Below are 19520 nucleotides of genomic sequence, written 5' to 3'. Positions count from 1 at the left end.
AGAGCAAAAGTTGTGATAAAAAAAAACCTCTCCCTCTGGCTTTAGTTGTTACTTATCCAGGGTTATTAAATGCTATACATGGCAACACTGGTATTATTCATTTGTACTGGTACTTGACTGATTTTGAAAATAAATAAACTGATCAGAAAATGAAATGTGCATCAACAAGAGTCACTGCATCTGCCTGAGGGAAGCTTCCTGAACTGTACCCGGTTCTCTTTTGAGAAAACCCCAATATACTCAAGTTTATCCATGGATACTGTTCTTCTTGCTGCAAGCCTATTCTGAGGCACTAGAAACTACACAGGAAGGAGTTGGAAGAAGCCTCTGGGAACTGCTAGAGAAAGCAACGCCAAAGCATTATTATTTCAGAGTAACTGGAGAATCAGATACAACCACAAACACCCTCCACCACACTATACCCTTCTGAGTCCCAAATTGAACGATATTGAAAATTCCACCCTAGATCTTTCTTCCATGCACTTCAGAGAGCTCCCCTATGAAAATGGAAATATTATCTGGAGGGACCACATTTTCAGCCACTATCAGTCATTTATGTCTTAGTGGAAATGAGAAGTGTGAGACCAAGTTTAGAGATGATGATGTGGAGAAAGACTAAGGGCTCTGGTCCCCAAATAAGGATAAAGCAAAGGAGAATTCCCCAGTGTAGAGAGGGTGTGAGAAGAACAGGGAAAGGTAGATTACAGTACCCACTCATTTATACATTCAAAATAGAGAACCAATTCCCCTTTCTGCCTGCAAAGCACTGGAATCTGTCAAAAAGCTAATGTAAATTTGCACATTTATGCTGTATGTAATTTTCGTAAGTCATTTTCAATGAAATTTTAAAGTCAAAGTCAAATCATGGCAAAGTCATGATGATACTCATCTTCTAGTACCCTGTGCAAGCCTCACTAGTCTGTTCAGTGTCTCTGGTTTGTGACTGAGTCCCAGATTAGCTGAACTTTCTTTATACCTATTTTGGTGCACAAAAAGCCAGTTAGTTCCAGTTGGATCCGTGAAGGCCAGATGAACAGCAGGATTCCCTCCCTCCATTCATCTTACCACTACTGTGACTCAGACAAGAAAAAAGTACTACTTCTTAGACTACTGCTAGGTGGTGTCAAGGTATCATTCCTGCAATCAGATGATGCAAGGTTCAAATCTAACAACAATAAAAACATTTACTCTAACCAATAGGACAGACAGGGATTAAACTTTATTAAAGATATTTTAAGTATTTACATATAGCCAACCGAAGTTGCATTCCTACATCAGCAGATGAAATCAAACATTTATTTATTTTTATTTTTTTTTTATTTGTGTGTGTGTGTGAGGCAGAGTCTCGCTCTATCCCCCAGGCTGGAGTGCAGTGGCGCGATCTCGACTCACTGCAACCTCTGCCTCCCAGGTTCAAGCAATTCTCCTGCCTCAGCCTCCCGAGTAGCTGGGATTACAGGGATCTGCCACATGCCCAGCTAATTTTTGTTTGTTTTTGTTTGTATTTTTAGTAGAAACGGGGTTTCACCATGTTGACCAGGCTGGTCTCGAACCCCTGACCTCAAGTGATCCGCCCACCTCGGCCTCCTAAAGTGCTGGGATTACAGGCGTGAGCCTCTGCACCCAGCCCAGACATTTAATTTTTAAATGTTTCCTCACAGCTTTTTATTCTAGATATCCGCAATGACAGCAAAACCTATTTGCAAACCACTAAACACCAGGTGTTAATTGCGAATTATTGGGGATCTGCCAATGTAAACTGCAAGAAGTTAATATTTCTATAGCATTACAAATAGAACCTTTTGGAGTAGTTCTCAGTTTCAACATGTATGCTATTTTATGACACTTTCCCTAAACTTAGAAAAGCCAGAAAGCATATGAGAAGAAACTTTCCCAGCTCCCTGTTCCATTCCCTCACTTATCGTATAGCTACTGTTTACTGATTTACTGAGCTCCTGCTATATTCCTGGCACCACGCTTGGACATCACATACATACTGCTATGGTCTGAATGTTTGTGCCCTTCCCAAATTCATATGTTGAAACCTAATCACCAGTATAATGGTATTTGGAAGTGGGGGCATTTAGAGGTAATCAGATCACGAAGGCATAGCTCTCATGAATGGGACTGTTGACTTTATCCAAGAGGCCCCAGAGAGCTACCTTGTCCCTTCCACCATGTAAGGAAATAGAGAGAAGGTACTATCTACGAATAGGGAAGCAGGCCCTCGCCAGGATACCAAATATGCCTTGATCTTGGATTTCTGGCCTCCAGAACTATGAGAAATATCCTTCGGTTGTTTATAAGCTACCTGGTTTATGGCATTTTGTTCTGGTGGTCTGAACAGACTAAGATACAAATATATTTTTTTATGTGCATTTGATTCTCCCAGCAAGCCCATGATGTCAGTACAATTATTTTCCCCATTCCATGGATGAGTAAACTAAGACTCAGAGTAGTTAAGTCACAGGGCAAGAAAATGATGGAGCCAATAAAGATACACAAGAAAGTGCTCTGAGGGGCATTGTAGTCCTCCATGCACGCCTTATGTTTCCATGAGACATAGAGAAAAAATGAAAAAGCAATCCATGAGTCTGTATACAAAAAGAAATCCTTTGCTTCTGTCAATACAAGTAGCATCTGTGTCATCTGCATCGAGTTTGTTATAGCCTCTAAAATGATTAATTCAACTAATCACAGCAAAGAGAAAATCTTCCATATTACAAGACTGTCTCCGCAGGGGCCTTGCTAATTCCTGTGCTGTCCTTCTCATTTCAAGGGTCAGCCTTCACCCAGGAGGCACTTGGCCACATTTGCCAAAAGAGGGGAAAAACTGCACTAAGCTCCTCCTATTTGTTGAACCAGGTCTGCCTCATGAGCCATGGCCCATATTTGTGAGGTCCTGGTCTGGTAGGGGTCCAGCTCGTGATTACAGAACCAAGCTAAAACATCTGGGCCATGTGCAATGACACCTAGCCTCCTGATTTTCTTGACATCATGCTCTAACCACCTGAGTTAACCAGTCACAGCAGTCTAGCCATATCTTGGTTAAGAAAAGAAGGCATACCCTATCCTGGTTCAGAACTGGTCATCCTTAACGTCATGTGGTTTCAGTAACACCCAATCAACTTCTATTTAAAGGTAATTTAAGGTTGGGGGTGATTATAATAGGTTCCATTACTCAAGAGTTAAAAGTCTAATCAACTGAAAAGCAAGTGATTCATTGGGACCACAAGGACATATAGCTTATACTTCAAGCCTGTTTTTTAAAAAAGATTCCAAATATTTAGGAACATTCCAGCTCTTCCTTGTTCTTATTGCTTTTATTGAACAAAATCTTAAATTAACTTAGCTCATCTTGAATCACATTCTCTAATTCTCACAGCTGAGCACACTGCCTCTGTTAACCCCTCAACTTTGGTGGAAATGTCATTACATAGTGCAACAGAGCAAGAAAATCTGAGCTGCTTAGTCATATTTCACTGGGTGGTACCGCTCCTGGCTCTGTGAACGTGATCTGGGATGTGTGCACATAGCTCCTACTAAAAGCAGTCACAAAGTCAGCAACAAATAATGCTCTTAGCTCAGAAATTGGATTCATTACCCACTGGTATTCGACTTACTAGAATATAGTGGGTGGCATTTCTACTCTGCCTGGTTTTAAATAATAGCTGTTCCTATTTGATATGGACCAAACTTAAGGGAGCAAACCCGGCTCTCAACTTTTATTCCCTCCCTTTCTCTCCAAGATCTAATCTGTGCCTGTAGCTGAAACAACATACAGTGTTGTGGAAAGAGCACTGATGTGAGAGTCAGAAGACTGTGACTCCAATCTCAGCTTTGTCACTATTGAGCAGTTGTGAGGACCTTAGGAAAGCAACACTACCTTTATGAGGCTCCATTTCCCATCTGGAAAGTGTCTTTGAGCAAAGGAGCTCAGCGAGAGGTCTTGTGGTCCATCATCTAAATAGGAGCTCTTAAAGGCAGCATCTTGGCTGGGTCCCCAAAGCCCAGAATCTGGTCTTCAGTTCTCAAGTCTCTTGAGAATGGACTCACACAAGCCAAGCTCACAAAAGGCCAATGAATAAACCAAAAGGCCAATTTCTTAATTTTTACTAAAAATAAATGAAGCACTAAGGAGACTAAATACTCCCATTTTGTGGCCAGAGCACTCTCTCCCAATAGAGAAATCTCTCTGGTGAGCTAAATTATAATCAGAGCTGTGTTGAGTACTACAGAATCAGAGCAAAGAGAGTCTGGGGTATTGCAGCCTAACATGATTATAACCTGTTTACAAGCTGATTTTTCAAAATGTCATTTTTAAATGACCTATTTATAAATTCTGGCTTTATCTTGCTGCCACTGCATCGTGGCATTTGGACTGTGATCATGGACAGCTTTAACTCTCTCTGTTTTCTTTTTGGCTCTGTGGATTCCTATAAAGTCACTTTACATAACTAATACGGACTCCTAGATTACTCGAACCTCATGGAATCCAGAGCCAGGAAGTTCAGCTCCATGGAGCTCCTATGACAGAAGCCAAGATCTGAGCTTGCTCCCTCACTCTTCGTTAAAAGTCACCAATCTCATTCCTGATGGCTACCTCAGCATCACCACAGGACTCTCATTCTTCCTTGTTAGCACTCCTATAGGGGAGAACCCCTTTCTCTATAACAGAGATTTATCTTTAGTTGAGTAATAACTGTTCAGGTAAGAAGGGAATTAATGAGGAACAATATAGACATCTTAGTGGGGCCAGTCACAGGATTAAATAAAGGGAGAGCAAAAGAGAACAACTGATGGCTGGGCACACTGGCTCACGCCTGTAATCCCAGCACCTTGGGAGGCCGAGGTAGGTGGATCACTTGAGTCCAGGAGTTCAAGACCAGCCTGGCCAGCATAGTGAAACTCGTCTCTTCTAAAAATACAAAAATTAGCCAAGCATGGTGGCAGGCACCTGTAATCCCAGCTACTCGGGAGGCTGACGTAGAAGAATGGCTTGAACCTGGGAGGCGGAGGTTGCAGTGAGCTGAGATTGTACCACTGCATTCCAGCCTGCGCAACAGAGCAAAACCCCACCTCAAAACAAAAAAAAAAAAAGAAAAAGAAAAATCAAAAGAAAGAAAAGAAAAAAGAAGAAGGAACAAATGGTTTTGAATAATCTCATCAAAAAGAGAGTAGGCACGAAGGAAAGGGAAAAATGAAGTATCTCTCATCAATAGCGCTTGCCAAGCCAAGGACAGGAAGCAGGAGGCCTAGACTCAGCTGCCTCACAGTCAGCCAGCCATTGTGGCTTGGCCGGCTCCTGCCCCTCCTCCTGTGCTCCTGTCACCAGAGCCTTTGCAAAAGCACACTGGTTGCCAGTTTTGTGGGGTGGAGTGGATGGGTGAACCCTCAGCTGCTGGAGCATCTGTGTGCCAGACCTGAGGGTGTCTTCCCCAATGCCCCCACTCCCACCTCTTCAGAAACAGGGACTGACTCCCTAGTGTTCCAAATTGGAATGCGGAACACATTTTCCCAGAAACAGCATCACACCTGCCACTTAGCCTCTGTGAGTTCTATAGTTCAGCCACATTAAGTATTCAACAGGCTGTTGTGGGCCAGCCAGAAAACATAATCACCGTGTAGAGCCTTGTTTCTATGGGAAAATGTTTTCTGTGTCCCTAATAATCACTTAAAAATGAACTTTTGGAAAATAATTTGTTTTTATATTGAAGAGTGGCCAGACATGTGTTCCCAAATCAATGTCCAACATCCTTTATGCTTTTTCCTTGTCCTTTCATATAAAAGATGAACAAATGCCCGAGACATTCAGGGTACTATTTATTTTAGAACTCTTAGTGATGAGAGAATCAAGGTAAATATATGAAGTCTATGAGAATATCCTCAGAAATTTCCGTAGTCAGCAGCTCCTCCCTGCCTGTTTAACAATCCAGGCAGTTAGAGAGGAGCCTCACCTATGGAGAGAGGGCTCCCTTGGTCCCTGCTTTCCTAGCAGCTACTAAGATTTAGGGTGGGAGCCCCAGAGCCTACCAGAATTTACAGCAGAGACTGGTGGTAAATAGCCCCACACAAAGACTAGGGAGAAACAAGGGCCATGAAACAAAAGAGCCACTGCTAGTCATTTTCAGCAGTAGCCCTTCCAGTAGTATCACCTGTTGCTATCCATAATGTCCTCACTGACCTACCTTCATGTTTCTTTTTTTCCAAACAGCTACAGCTTTACAGTCTGTAGAGATATTGTAAATTTAAGCTCTCAGTGGTCTATCAGCCCAGTATTCTTTATTCATTATGCAGGTGTTGAGATTATTCCTGAATTTCCTATTAAAAGGTAGGCTCTTTGAAGTCCACATTCCCCCACAGCCCTGGCCCCAGTATTCAACATATACAAAATACTCGATAAATAACCATTCATTGGTTGATTGACAGGATGCTCTGTCAGAGAGACTTAAAGGTAAATTATGCCTAGAACACAAGCCCTATGATTTCAATTTTTTTTTCACTTCTGGATCCTCAGTGTCTAGAAGAGTGCCTGTCACATAGTAGGCACTCAACAGATATTTGATTAATTAATGAGAGTTTAGATGTTCTCATCAATAGATAATTAGTCATACTTGAAGAAAAAGCATTGCAGAAAGTATAATAAACTCAGAAAGAGATATCACTTAGGGAAGAAAAAAAAAATCACCACGCAATTTTCCAGGAAACATGTAACATCTAAAATTAGATGTACCTGTACTCATCAGCAAAATTAAGCTGTGTGACCGTGAGGTGACCAAAGGTGCTTCAAACTCTATGGTTGCTAATTTTTTAAGTTGTGTGCTGAGTGTAGGCAACATCCTCAATTGCTTGCCTGTCCCAGCTAATAGAGGTTCCTCTAAACGTCATCACAAAGCACCACGACCTCATCATTACAGAGAAGAGAAGCTGCAAAGAATTGTGGGATTTTACTGCTTTTTCTGGAATTGGTTATATTTTTAACCATTTTTGTTGTAAAACTGAATAAATGACAAACACTACAAGCCACCCTCCCCTGTTCATGCCCATGCTCTAAAACTAGCTCCAACTCACAGCCAGAGCACAACGGGACATGGCAAAGCAACTTACCAGCAGCAAGAAGGGGTAACGTGTAATTGGAAAGACTACAATTCACATGCCCCAAATCCTCCTAACACCAGCTAAACTTGGAGGAAAGGATGCTGTGCCAAAGTTATTATTATTTTCTCTCTTTACTTAGAGATTACCTTCAGTCATTCATTTGGCAAAGACTTTTGGCTCTTCCCGTTTATATATCTGCGTGATTCACTTTTTCAAAAGTATGTCATTTTCAGAGACACTCATCAATGCCTAACAGACATCAATTAATTAATGAATCCTACTCCAACTTATTCCAAACAGGATTTGCACTTAGGAAACAATCCAAACACTGTTAGGTGGGCATTCAGGAGCTCAGATCTCAGAGACATCAGAAATGGTGCTTTTATGACATCACAGGAGCTAGTATCTCACACCTTTAATTTTCTTTTTTTTTAATTTTTAAAAAACTTGAAACAAGTACTCTAGCTTGGCATAAAGTAATGCTATCTTAGGGGAAACCCAGCTTTCTTTCTGTCCTCATTTTTACCCATTAAAGAGTCATTTTTATGAATAAAAGTCAACTCCTGACCATCTACATGTAGACTCTTAAATACACAAGCTGTCTACAATGAAATTTTAAAAGTTCATTTCCATTCAAATACTCATTCATTATCCATTCAGCAAATATTTATTGAACACCTGGTGTCTATGCCAGGCAGTAATACATAAATTTGTTTTAAGATGAGAAATAAAAAGAACACTATATAAAATCTGGCAAATGAAGTCACCCACAGGTATATTAGCCCTAAAACCATTTTCTATTCTGTTGTCTCTACTTGAAGGTGATTTTTTAATCTCAAATCAAGATTTGCCCCAATACACAACACACTCCCAAATACCAGTCCTTCTTCAGAGAATGCAAAGTGGTTATACAAACAGTGTAAATGCTTATTTCCACTATCACAATGTATATTCTCACAAAGAAGTCGTTAAACTTCTTTTGTTAGTGAAAGACTGCAGTCTCCTGATTTGCATACATTTCTCAGAAATTATTAGTACATACCTCTTTTTTGCTGGAGACCTCCACATGAAGAACATACAAATTAGTGTTCAGGCCTGCTTCACAGGCAGGGCTTTTCATAAACGATGTTAAGAGTTTGACACCTTAAAGATGCCTCTTAAGGCCAGCGCGGTGGCTCACACCTGTAATCCCAGCACTTTGGGAGGCCAAGGGGGGCAGATCACTTGAGATCAAGAGTTCGAGACCAGCCTGAGCAACATAGTGAAGCCCCAGCTCTACTAAAAATACAAAAAATTAGCCAGGCATAGTGGCACGTGCCTGTAATCCCAGCTACTCAGGAGACTGAGGCAGGAGACTCACTTGAACTCAAGAGGCGGAGGTTACAGTGAGCCAAAATCGCACCACTGCACTCCAGCCCGGGGCAAAAAAGAAAGCTCTCCCAAAAAAAAAAAAAAAAAAAATGCCCCTTAAAATAACGTCCATGCTTCCAAGAAGTAGGGAAACAACTTTGTTATTGTCAAGGTTGAGACAAGTCCTTAATAATAGTTTCACTTGCCACTTTGTAAACTGCTGCATTTTATCTCACCTTAATTTAATTCCTTCTTTTCCCTGTTGCCCTATTCACTCACTCAATTGACATGTCTGATCTCTGGAATAATATTCAAGTCCCCAAGAAAGTATCAACCTTGGATTTTACCAGATTTGCCTAAGTAGAACTTAATTAGGAAGGTAAATCTTCTGCCAGAAGTCCAACAGAAATGATATGTGACTACATGCTGTTTTGGATGATCCACTCTAAGCCCATACATCTCTTTGTGTGATAAGGCCCAGTTTGCCAGGGTATGACAAAGCCTGGAGCTAATCGGACAGATGTCTAGTGTCATAGGTCTTTCTTCCAGCTGACAGCAGAGGAAGTGCCATTGCCCATGCTGAAATGCAGATACAGAGTAGCTTCTGGACTAAGTGGACATACACTACCTCCTCTAAAAAGCTGGTAAAGTGAGGGCCCTAAGAAACTGGCAAGTGCCTTCACACTTCCTCATTTGCAATTCAAAGACCCGACCCTGCATTTCCTCTTGGTACTAACCCCAGATGTCATCACCAATCTCTCTGCATACCTTATGCTGTGCTGGCAACATCCCATCACCTCTCAGACTGATCCTTGAGGGCCACCTCAATGATAACTCTAAGACCAAGTTAGAATGCGGCTGGAGTAGGGGATAGCTGGCCAAGATTGTGTGGTTTGAATAAAGAGGTATATTGTGTTTTGTTGTCCCCAGAAACAGCCTGGATTACAGTCAACATTAAAACCAAATTAGAGTGAGTTAGATTTAAAACAAGATAATTTACATCTCCAGTCAGGAAGAGTCTAATAATTAATCAAATTTTCTAACAAAATGCATTCCTTTTGGTATATATTTGGTACATTCACTCCAATTCAGAAACAATGTCTTTCTTTTTTAGATATTACATACTGTGTTTTTTAAATAGAAGCCATTGATTTTTATTTTCCCCCTCAACTACGCCCAATTCATCAGGTTTATTGCTTATTTCCTGAAGGCAAGAGGGGGAGGTTTTTGGCAATCATCACCAAAAATAAAAGACCATTCACTGCATTGTTTAACTTAACTTAAACGATCATCTTGCTCTGGGGTGGATTTTTAAATTTCAAGCTATTTTAATTTTAAAATAAATATGTCTGTTTTAAAAGACAAAAATTAGTTCATCCAGGTAAACATGAGCAACTGAAAATAGTCTTTTCTCACATTCTTCTAGTTTATGCATAGACTAGAAAAGAATGAAAAGATCTGATTTTTCAATACCCAGAGGAATCCATCCAAACTGTTTCTATTATTAGAACACAAAATGGTAGCTCAAGAAGTTACTGTGGTTAACAACTGAATAATTCATAGTCTCTGAAGAATTCAGTTGCTTTGTCTTCTCCAGTTCCTCTTTACAACTGAATCCCCAAATATATTTCTAGTCCTGAGCTGTTATAAAGGAAACCATACACAAATTGTTTTCAGCAGTTAAAAATTGACCATGCTAAGCACTGAGAGCAACAGCAAGTCAATAAGCTAGGGAAAGAACAAGAACTCTTACAAGCAGTTCCTAAAACTCTTCAGAATACATGTATATTGTCTGAAACTGTAGTTTAAAATTCCAGTCTCTGTTCCATGGGTATCACTGGGCTGCAATATCACGGAAATTTAAACTGTCTTTATGTAGCCTTCCAAATAAAATATAAAAACCAATTAAATATAATATCCAAATTATTTTAAACACATTTCAACATGCTGTAATCTAAATTTGAATTATTTCTATGATGAAAACACAGGGACTTTTAAACTCAGAAACAAAAGCACTTTAATAGTGAGTGAAAGATGCTAATAATGTTGAAGGATTAATTTCTGCTGTTAAGCATGGAGAACAGAGGCCAAGTCTGACATCACTATTCATCTAAGAAGCCCAGAAATATTCAACTTTGTTTTGCCTTCTAGAGATGTGTTAAGTATTAGAAAATATTTGAGGATTTTACCTTTGACTTTATTTTTAAAAACGTTTTCCCAAAAACAAGTGGTCTCTGCCGAATAGAGCATAGAACTGAGAGACAAGATGGCTGGATTTTGTTTTTCCTATTTCAAGTTTTAGCCCTGTCTAAATTCCAAATGTAACTAGTAAAACCTCAGAACTCTTGGAAAGCCCCCAGTTTACCCTTCCAATTTTTTTTTTTTTTTTTTTTGAGATGGAGTTTCGCTCTTGTCGCCCAGGCTGGAGTGCAATGGTACAATCTCAGCTCACTGCAACCTCCGCCTCCTGGGTTCAAGCGATTCTCCCACCTCAGCCTCCTGAGTAGATGGGATTACAGGCACCTGCCATCATGCTCAGCTAATTTTGGTTTTTTGTGGAGATGGGGTTTCACCATGTTGGCCAGGCTGGTCTTGAACTCCTGACCTCAGGTGATCCTCCCCCCTCAGCCTCCCAAAGTGCTGGGATTACAGGTGTGTGCCATCATGTCAGCCTACCCTTTCAATTTTTTTAAATGTTAAATCTTCAAAAGGAAATCTTTCTAAAAATCAGTGACTCACTTCTTAAACAGAGTTAGCTTAACGTAACTGAACTAAGTGAACTTTTTTTTTTAAATAATGCAATGTTTTTTATCTAATATATCCCAGAACACTGATCTACTGGGATATATTAAAATTCCAATTAGGAACTAGATTGTATTGAGAGTTCACTCAGTGCCAAGGACAGTGCTAAGTGCTTTACTTGCTTTCTTTCATTTAACCCTAGGAAGAGGCATATACTTTTTTTTTTTTTAACCAGAGTCTCTCTCTGTCATCCAGGCTGCAGTGCAGTGGCACAGTCTTGGCTCACTGCAACCTCTGCCTCCCAGGTTCAAGCGATTCTCCTGCCTCAGCCTCCCAAGTAGCTGCAATTACAGGCTCATGCCACCATGCCTGGCTAATTTTTGTATTTTTAGTAGTGATGGGGTTTCACCATGTTGGTCAGGCTGGTCTTGACCTCCTGACCTCAAGTGATACACCCACCTCGGCCTCCCAAAGTGTGAGGATTACAGGCGTGAGCCACCGCGCCCAGCCAGAAGCATATACTTAATAAGTGGTATTACTACTACCTCCTAGGAGGTTAGCATATACCTAATAAGTGGCCAACCAGGTCAGTCCAAGTCCAAAGCTCAAGCTCTTTAGTCCCTGCACTGGTATACTACTTCTGAAGAAAAAAAGGCTGCCCTGATCAGGACTCAAACCCAGACCAAGGCAGGAAAAGGAACATATTCTAGCGACTAGACCACACAGCATGCCTGACACCACATCAAAAGTCCCCAGAGAGTTATGTGTTTGGGGGTCTGCTTTTTATAGATTTTCTGTCTCCTTTGCTGACATGCTGTTGATTTCAGTTCTTCCATGTTATACATGGATACACAGACTTTCTGCCATTGCCAGTGTACCTAATCTAGAGCAGCCCCTCATTTCCCTTTATCACAACTTTCTATTTAGATGCTATTTTCCAGTTTACAATGTGCTTTCACATACCTTACCTCATCTCATTTAATCTGCTATTTCTAATCAGTTTCAGGGTGAGCAACCAGATTACCCACAATGCTAACATGCTGAGATAAGTAAAAGCAATTAGGCTTTGAGCAAGGGCCTGAAGCAGTGTCCTATGAATAAAGTACATAATTCTTAGTGCAAAGATGGGATGTCTCTTTTGCAGCCCAGATCTTCTCTGAGTACTCAGTCATTCTATCAATCTTTCATCTAACAAACCCTTCCTAAGCACTTGCTCTGTGCCATGTCCTGTACTGGGTGCTAGGGTTATAAAGATGATCAGGGCTGGGCACGGTGGCTTACGCCTGTAATCCTAGCACTTTGGGAGGTCAAGTCGGGTGGATCACTTGAGGTCAGGAGTTCAAGACCAGCCTGGCCAATATGGTGAAACCCCAACTCTACTAAAAATACAAAAATTAGCCGGGTGTGGTGGTATGCGTAATCCCAGCTACTCAGGAAGCTGAGGCAGGAGAATCGCTTGTACCTAGGAGGCGGAGGTTGCAGTGAGCAGAGATCGCACCACTGCATTCCAGCTTGGGCAACAGAGTGAGACTCTGTCTCAAAATAAATAAAGAAATAAAATAAAGATGATCAGGCTCCAGTTCCTACCTTTGAAAAGTTCTGAGATTAGCAGATGTGTTCACAAATAAACCAAAGCAAGGGTGGACGAGCAGTATAAAGATAGCTTGGCACAAGGGATTATGGGAAAATGGGTGTAAGCTGCCCAGTTTTGCTGAGAAGACTGTCCAGAAGATTCCAGGCTGAGAAGAAAGTTGGGATCTCCTTCTGTATGGTTCTCAGTTTAGTGGCAGACACTTGAGGTCACTAGGTTGCTGAACTGTGGATAAACCAGGGAAATGGTTCTCAACTCTGGATGCACATTAGAATCACTTGCAGAGCTTTCAAAACAAAAAATCATGAGGCTTGTCCAACTTGGGAAACAGCTGGACAGTACCTACTAAAGCTGAACACATACAGACCCTATGACCTACCAGTGCCACTGTAATACATAAAACCCAACAGAAATGGGTGTACATATGCTCCAGGAGATACTCACAAGGATCTTCATAGCAGCATTGTTCACAGCAAACAAAAACTGGAAACAATGTAGATGTCCATCAACAAGTGAATAGAAAAACAAAACATGGTATAGCCACACAATGAAATATTATACAGCAAGAAAAAAAGTGAACCACTACTACCTGCAACAACATGGGTGACTTGTACAAATATTATGCTGAGTGAAAGAAACCTCATGCAAATGAGTACATACTGTATGAGTCCACTCAGAGTATCAAAACAGGCAGGAAGGCAGAGAATCTACTATGATAGTGGTGGACAGTCATGATAGTAGTGCCCCTTGGTGAGGCATAGTGACTGGGAAGGGGCACGAGGATAGCTTCTGGGCACCGATACTGTTCTGTTTCTTAGTAAGGGTGCAGACTGTACAAGTGTGTCAGTTTGTGAAGATTCACCAAACTATATACTTAGGATTTGTGCAATTTCCTGAATGTAAATATAAAGTTGATTTAAGCATTTTTTTAAAAAGGAATACCAGTGGCTGGGCCTCACTGCAGACCAATTAACTCAAAATCTCTGGGTTACAAGACTCCAACATTTGTATTTTTAAAAAGCATCCCAAGTGACTCCAACGTACAGCCATGTCTGAACACAAAGGAGCTAGGTGTTCCTATATTTATTACTAGCTTTGGGGGCAACAGCCTAGCACAAGACAAAGGGAATGAGTTCTGGAGTCAAGTACATCAGTGATTACATTCCGGTTCTTCTTGGTACTGGCAGGATGAGGCATCAGTCTGGATCATCTCCAAACCTTAGTTTCCACCAGGGTATAATGAGTACAATGCCACCTACCTCCCAGGAGTGTTGCAAGGGTTAAATATGATAATAGACTTAAAGCACCTAGCGTAGTGCCTGGAACATAGGAGGTGCCTGAGAAATGGTAGATACTCAACTCCTTTTCCTCCTTTGCATCTACGGTCCTAAGCACAGTGATAAACAGATTGCTATAAAGGAACAAAACTCATACTCTTCAATTTCCTCTCCTGAATGAGTTTCTTTGTAAAGATTGAAGTAATATTATACTTGGACTAATGATGTCAAATGAATATCAGAAATTTCGGGGCCCTGGCTACTCACTCTATTCAGCACCTGCTATCCCTGAATGTGAGTGGAGAGGAGGCAGACTGTAGGTAAATACAAACCACAGACCATCCTTTGGAAAACTCTGCTCTTGTCCTTACCCCTAAGAACAGCACCAGCCCTGCACAAGCAAAGACAAGGCTGAGATGTGAGTAGGCAAAAAAGAATAGGAAAAATTAGTAGCTTGGAAGACATACCATCCATAAAATGTGCCAAATAAAACACTTTTGTATAAAATGTCACGTTTTAGTAAAAACAAATGAACAAAGAAAAAACCTAGGCTGAAAGCTGGAGATGCAGGTTAGAGTTTTGATCCTACCAGTGATAAGCTGTATGACTTCGATTAACTAAACTTTTCTGTTTCTCTGTCAAGTGAAAGTAATGCCATCTCTCCTACATCCTTTACAAGGGCATGGGGAGTTTCAGATAAGTAGAAGGCATTCAAAAAATTAAGCACCAAAGAAATGCAATATGAGAATAGTAGCTGGAAATTTACTTTGTCCAAAACTCCAATCATCTGCCCCAGCACCCAGACTAAGACAGAACACTCCCTTGTTTTAATTGCTCTAAGCACACCCAAAGTGTACACCGGCCTGAAGCTGGCTTATTATGTAAGAAGGGACTGCAGCATTGCCTGGCACGTAGCATAATACTTTGCCGAAGAGAAATCCTTGGAAATGCCTCAGCTGAAGCACAAGGGCAGGACCAGGCCTTATGTTTTGGAGAGAGGTGCTCTCAGTCACAGAATTCCAGACTGTGCCTGGAGCAAATGATGTCATCAGAGATCCTCTTACCATGGTCAGTGTCAAAATTAAGATAGGAAGTCCAAGGACACTATGAGTTTTCCAGGCAAATATAAGTTTAAAAAAAAACACAGTTTGAACCTTTGAATCTTGCCTTTAAAATTATTAACACTTTACAGAACATCAACTGAAATTTATCCTATTTTGTAAGGTTCTTTTTGTTTATGCGAAGCTTTTATCGACCAAAATACACATAATTGCAGAGGAAAATATATTCATTTACTGTATTTTTACTCCCACTACACATTAAGAAAAGGGAAAAATATCATGTGAGTTATCCCTATATCCAAAAACAATAACAAATCAAAAAGGAAATATAAGACCTTTGAAGAGGCAGAGATAAACTTGAGGGCTCTCCGCCGTAGAGCTAAGAAACGAAATAGCTCATATACCTGTTGGGTTCCTAAATGACTAGAAAATGAAAACTTGAAATTAACTACAGGCACTTTGGAACAGCTTGTAGAATACAGGTCTTTTCCATCCACAAACCATTTCTGCGACAGATCTCTGTACTCAACGCAGAAAACATCCCCAAATGTATGGATGCTCGGGGTTGGGAGGGCATCAAATTAGTATTAAAAATGGTACTGTTAACTCCTGCTCTGGTTCTGGGGGAAGGAAAGAATCCAGTGGGATGCAAACCTTGCGGCCAGAGCTGGACAACTCGCCCCTAAGTTTGGCGCGTCCTCGCTCTGCGCCCTCGGCCCCCATCTCCCCCTTCCCGGCACCCTGGATCTTAGCGAACTGTGAGGCCCTGGCAGAGAACGGACCCCGCAGCTGGGGCTGCGAGCCACGGCAGTGGGGAAGAAGGGCGGTTCCTCTCCAAAGGGGGTCCTTCGGCACCCACCCCCGGGCCCTCGCGCGCTCCCCTCCCCCTGACCCTTTTGCCCCCAGGCAGGTCACCTGGCTCGGCCGCTGCCCGCCTGTCCTCCGGCTGCTCCCTCACTCCAGCCGTGCCGCCGCCGCCTCCTGGAAGCCGCTCGCCCTCCCGAGTCACGGGGCCGGGGAGCGGGCGGGCAAGCCTGTGCCAAGGCTGCGGGAACCGATCAACCCAGCCGGAGCTGGGACCCTGCCCTGAGCGCGGCCGCCACCAGGGCGAAACTGGAGAGCTGGGCTAGGCTCGCCCCAGCGGGGAGGGGCTGCTGCAACTTTGCGCCTGGACGCGGGCGAGGAGGGGGCGCCCGTCTCCAAACTCTGTGCCGCTCCCGCAACCTCTCCAGCCCAGAGATTATTTTTTAATCTAAAGGGAAGTCAGAGTCTTGTCCTCAAGTTCTTGTTGCCATAGCCGTACCGCTTGGCGGGCGGAGTATCGCGGGGCCGAACTGGGGGCGCCGGGGGCGCGCCCCGCTGGGTGCGCTGGCTGCGAGCCGGGCGAGGGTGCGCAGGGCGGCGACTGGAGGGTAGCGACTGCCGGGGGAGCCAGCCCGCGAGGCTTCTCCAGACCACGCTCAGCTGCCCATGCCGGTCCCCCTCCTGCCCGCAGCCCGAGCCAGAGCCGAGCAGAGGAGGGAAAGCGGCCTGGAGGCACTGGGCCAGCAGCGGGTAAGCAGTGACCCGGACCTGGATCGCAGAAGTAGGAACTGGAAGTGACAGCGGCGCAGGCAGAGCAGCAGCAGCAGCAGCAGCAGCAGCAGCAGCAGCCCTGGTAGCTGTGGCAGCAGCAAAAGCCGCGGTGTACTGGCGGCGGCCACACTGCGCATGCTGCTGCCGTCTGCTTCAGCCCCTACCGGGAGGGCTGCTGGTGGTGCCTGGCATGCTGCGGGTCACTGCCAGAGCTTCAGGCGGGATTCCCGGACTCATGGACTAGCCCTTTCTGGTGGCCTGCTTCCTCCCTCACCCCCAGATGCAACTCAGAACCCCCAAACTCTAGGGTGAGCCGCCGAGACACCCGAGAAGCGCTGGCTCTCCAGAGGCCCTTCACATACCACCCTGCCTCCAACTATCCTCGATGCCCTTCCCGGCCTTTCCGATAACAGGCCCCAAATCAAATAGTCTCTTATGAGAGAGAACGAAAACGTTCATGATAGATGGGAAATATTTAAAATCTTACTCAAAGTCTAATTTTTACAGAAATACAATGCACTCTGTAAAACATTAGGATGGCCAGACTCATGGGTGACGTTTAATGTAACTCTTGGAAATTCCATTAAGCATGTCAGATTTGCACAACAGAAGAAAAGAACTTGCCAAAATCCTCTTTGGTCTTCCTACTAGTTCCAACTGAGCAGCTAAATATGCAAAGCTTTGCCTAGCAGAAACTGATGGAAATGGGCCAGTTAAAAACAGACATTACAACCACCAGACATTACCCAACCCCTACTCTAGTCTCCTCATTTTACAGATGACTCAACTGAGGCCTGGAAAAGGAGATCCTGACTTCACACAAGTGGCAGGGTCAGGGCTTGAAAGAAGATCTGCTGATACCCATTACAACTACTAGTTAGTTGCTGGGCCTTGTGCCTAACTCCTCCCAGGAGGCATTGCGCTGCTAGATATTTAGCCTTGACTCATGATCATTAGTAGAGCTGCCTTACTTTCAGAACTCCTTCCCTGCAGAGCAGACCCTGGGAAATGGCAAATCGTCCATCCCACAAACCTCACTTTGGGGAGGGCACCCATGCTGTTCCGGTGACAAGGCAGATGGAGTGACTCAGGGAGACAGGAGGGAATGAGGGGGTGGGGGCAGAGAAAAAAACATACTGCTACCAGCTGGTACTGGAAAGAAAGAGAGAGGGGGAGAAAGAGAAAGAGAGTGAGAGAGAGTAAGAGAGGGAGTAAGAGAGGAGGAAGTGAGGGAAGGAGGAAGAGAGGGAAAGAGGAAGAAAGAAAGTGAAATAAGTACTAATTGAACCTCATATACATTCAATGTAATCCCTCCAGAATGAAATATCTTTTTAAAAAATAAACTTGGGGCTGGGTGCGGTGGCTCATGCCTGTAATCCCAGGACTTTGGGAGGCAGAGGCAGATGGATCACTTGAGGTCAGGAATTCGAGACCAGCCTGGCCAACATGGCAAAACCCTGTCTCTACTAAAAATGCAAAAATTAGCCGGGCATGATGGCGGGCACCTGTAATCCCAGCTACTTCAGAGGCTGAGGCACAAGAATCCCTTGAAGCCAGGAGGTGGAGACTGCAGTGAGCCTAGATCACGCCACTGCACTCCAGCTGGGTGACAGAGCGAGACTCCATCTCAAAAATAAATAAATAAATAATAAACTTGGCTCAGGAGCAGAATTGGAGATGGTAGGGTGTCCCTGGCAATGGGTTGGTAGTAATGGTGGCTGAGGACAAAGGCAGATTACCTTCTGGGGATATGGCAGTGGAAAGGATTGGCTAAGAGGAAAACCATAGGTTTACAGCTTTCAGAGACCGGTCGATCATGTAGTTGTAGCCAGGACAATGCAATCAAAGAGGTACTACCCAGGCCATTCTTGACTGATCAGAAGAATTGTAGGTGCCCCCAACTCTCACCAACTTCAGGGGCAACACAAAAATAAAACTGCCATTGCCAGAACTTTTGTTGTTGAGAGACATCAGTAACCCTCTACCTAGACAGGAGGATTCTTCCATATATTCTGGAAACTTTTCACTTAGGATCTGAGCATTTTCCCTGCCTTCTCCATTCTGTAAGAAAATAAGAAAGATATATTTGGTTCACAAAAAGGAAATGCAAATAGACTATAAAGGGATAAGAGGATGTCCAAACTCATTAGTAATCATGAAATACAAATTACAGCATTAAATGAAGTGCCATTTTCATCCATCAGTTTAGCAAACATTAAAGACAAATAATATCCAGTGTTGCCAGGGACAGGAAGAAGACACTGTGTACACTGTTGGTGAGAGTGTAACTTGGTATAACATTTTTGTAGGGCAATTTGACATTATCTATCATAATTTCACACAGTAATCCAATTTCTATGAAGAAAGATCCTTCAAGAATAATCACAGATGTGCACGAATTTCTATGTGCATATATAACATAATCTACTGGTTTTTATCCCAGGAATGCAAGATTGATTTAATATATGAAAATAAATTGATGTAATACAGCACACAAATATAATAAACAAAAACCAGCGGTCATTTTAACAGACGTAGAAAAAGCATTTGACAAAATCAAACCCTTTTCATGATAAAAACAAAACAAAACAAAACATTTATAACAAACTCAGAATATAAAGAAACCTCCTCAATCTGATAAAGGGCATTTACCAAAAACCCACATCTAACATCATATCAATGGTGAAAGACTGTCTGCTCTCATCACTTCTATTAAACATTGTACCGGAGGTTCCAGCCAGAAAAATTAGGGAAGAAAATGTAATAAAGGGCATCCAGATTGGAAAGGATGAAGTAAAACTATCCCTATTCACCAATGGCATACTC

At 42.8% G+C, this 19520-nt stretch overlaps 1 protein-coding gene across 8 annotated transcripts in view; it reads right to left on the bottom strand.

The window, feature by feature from the left end:
- ARHGEF6 (Rac/Cdc42 guanine nucleotide exchange factor 6) overlaps positions 1-19520 on the bottom strand; it is a 119150-nt gene that overhangs the window by 88199 nt on the left and 11431 nt on the right. Inside the window, exon 1 of one of the 8 annotated variants that reach the window (XM_021932727.2) lies at positions 16035-16677. The exons of 6 other annotated variants lie outside the window; for them this stretch is intronic. The gene's annotated coding sequence lies outside the window, so the exon portion shown is untranslated. Of the gene's footprint in view, positions 1-12777; positions 13007-16034; positions 16678-19520 lie in introns of those variants that run through there. One more of the 8 variants, XM_021932728.2, reaches the window with a different exon arrangement.

The sequence above is a fragment of the Papio anubis genome, chromosome X, assembly GCF_008728515.1.
Source record: "Papio anubis isolate 15944 chromosome X, Panubis1.0, whole genome shotgun sequence".
Lineage (NCBI taxonomy): Eukaryota > Metazoa > Chordata > Mammalia > Primates > Cercopithecidae > Papio > Papio anubis.
This window is presented reverse-complemented; position numbering and strand designations above follow the sequence as displayed.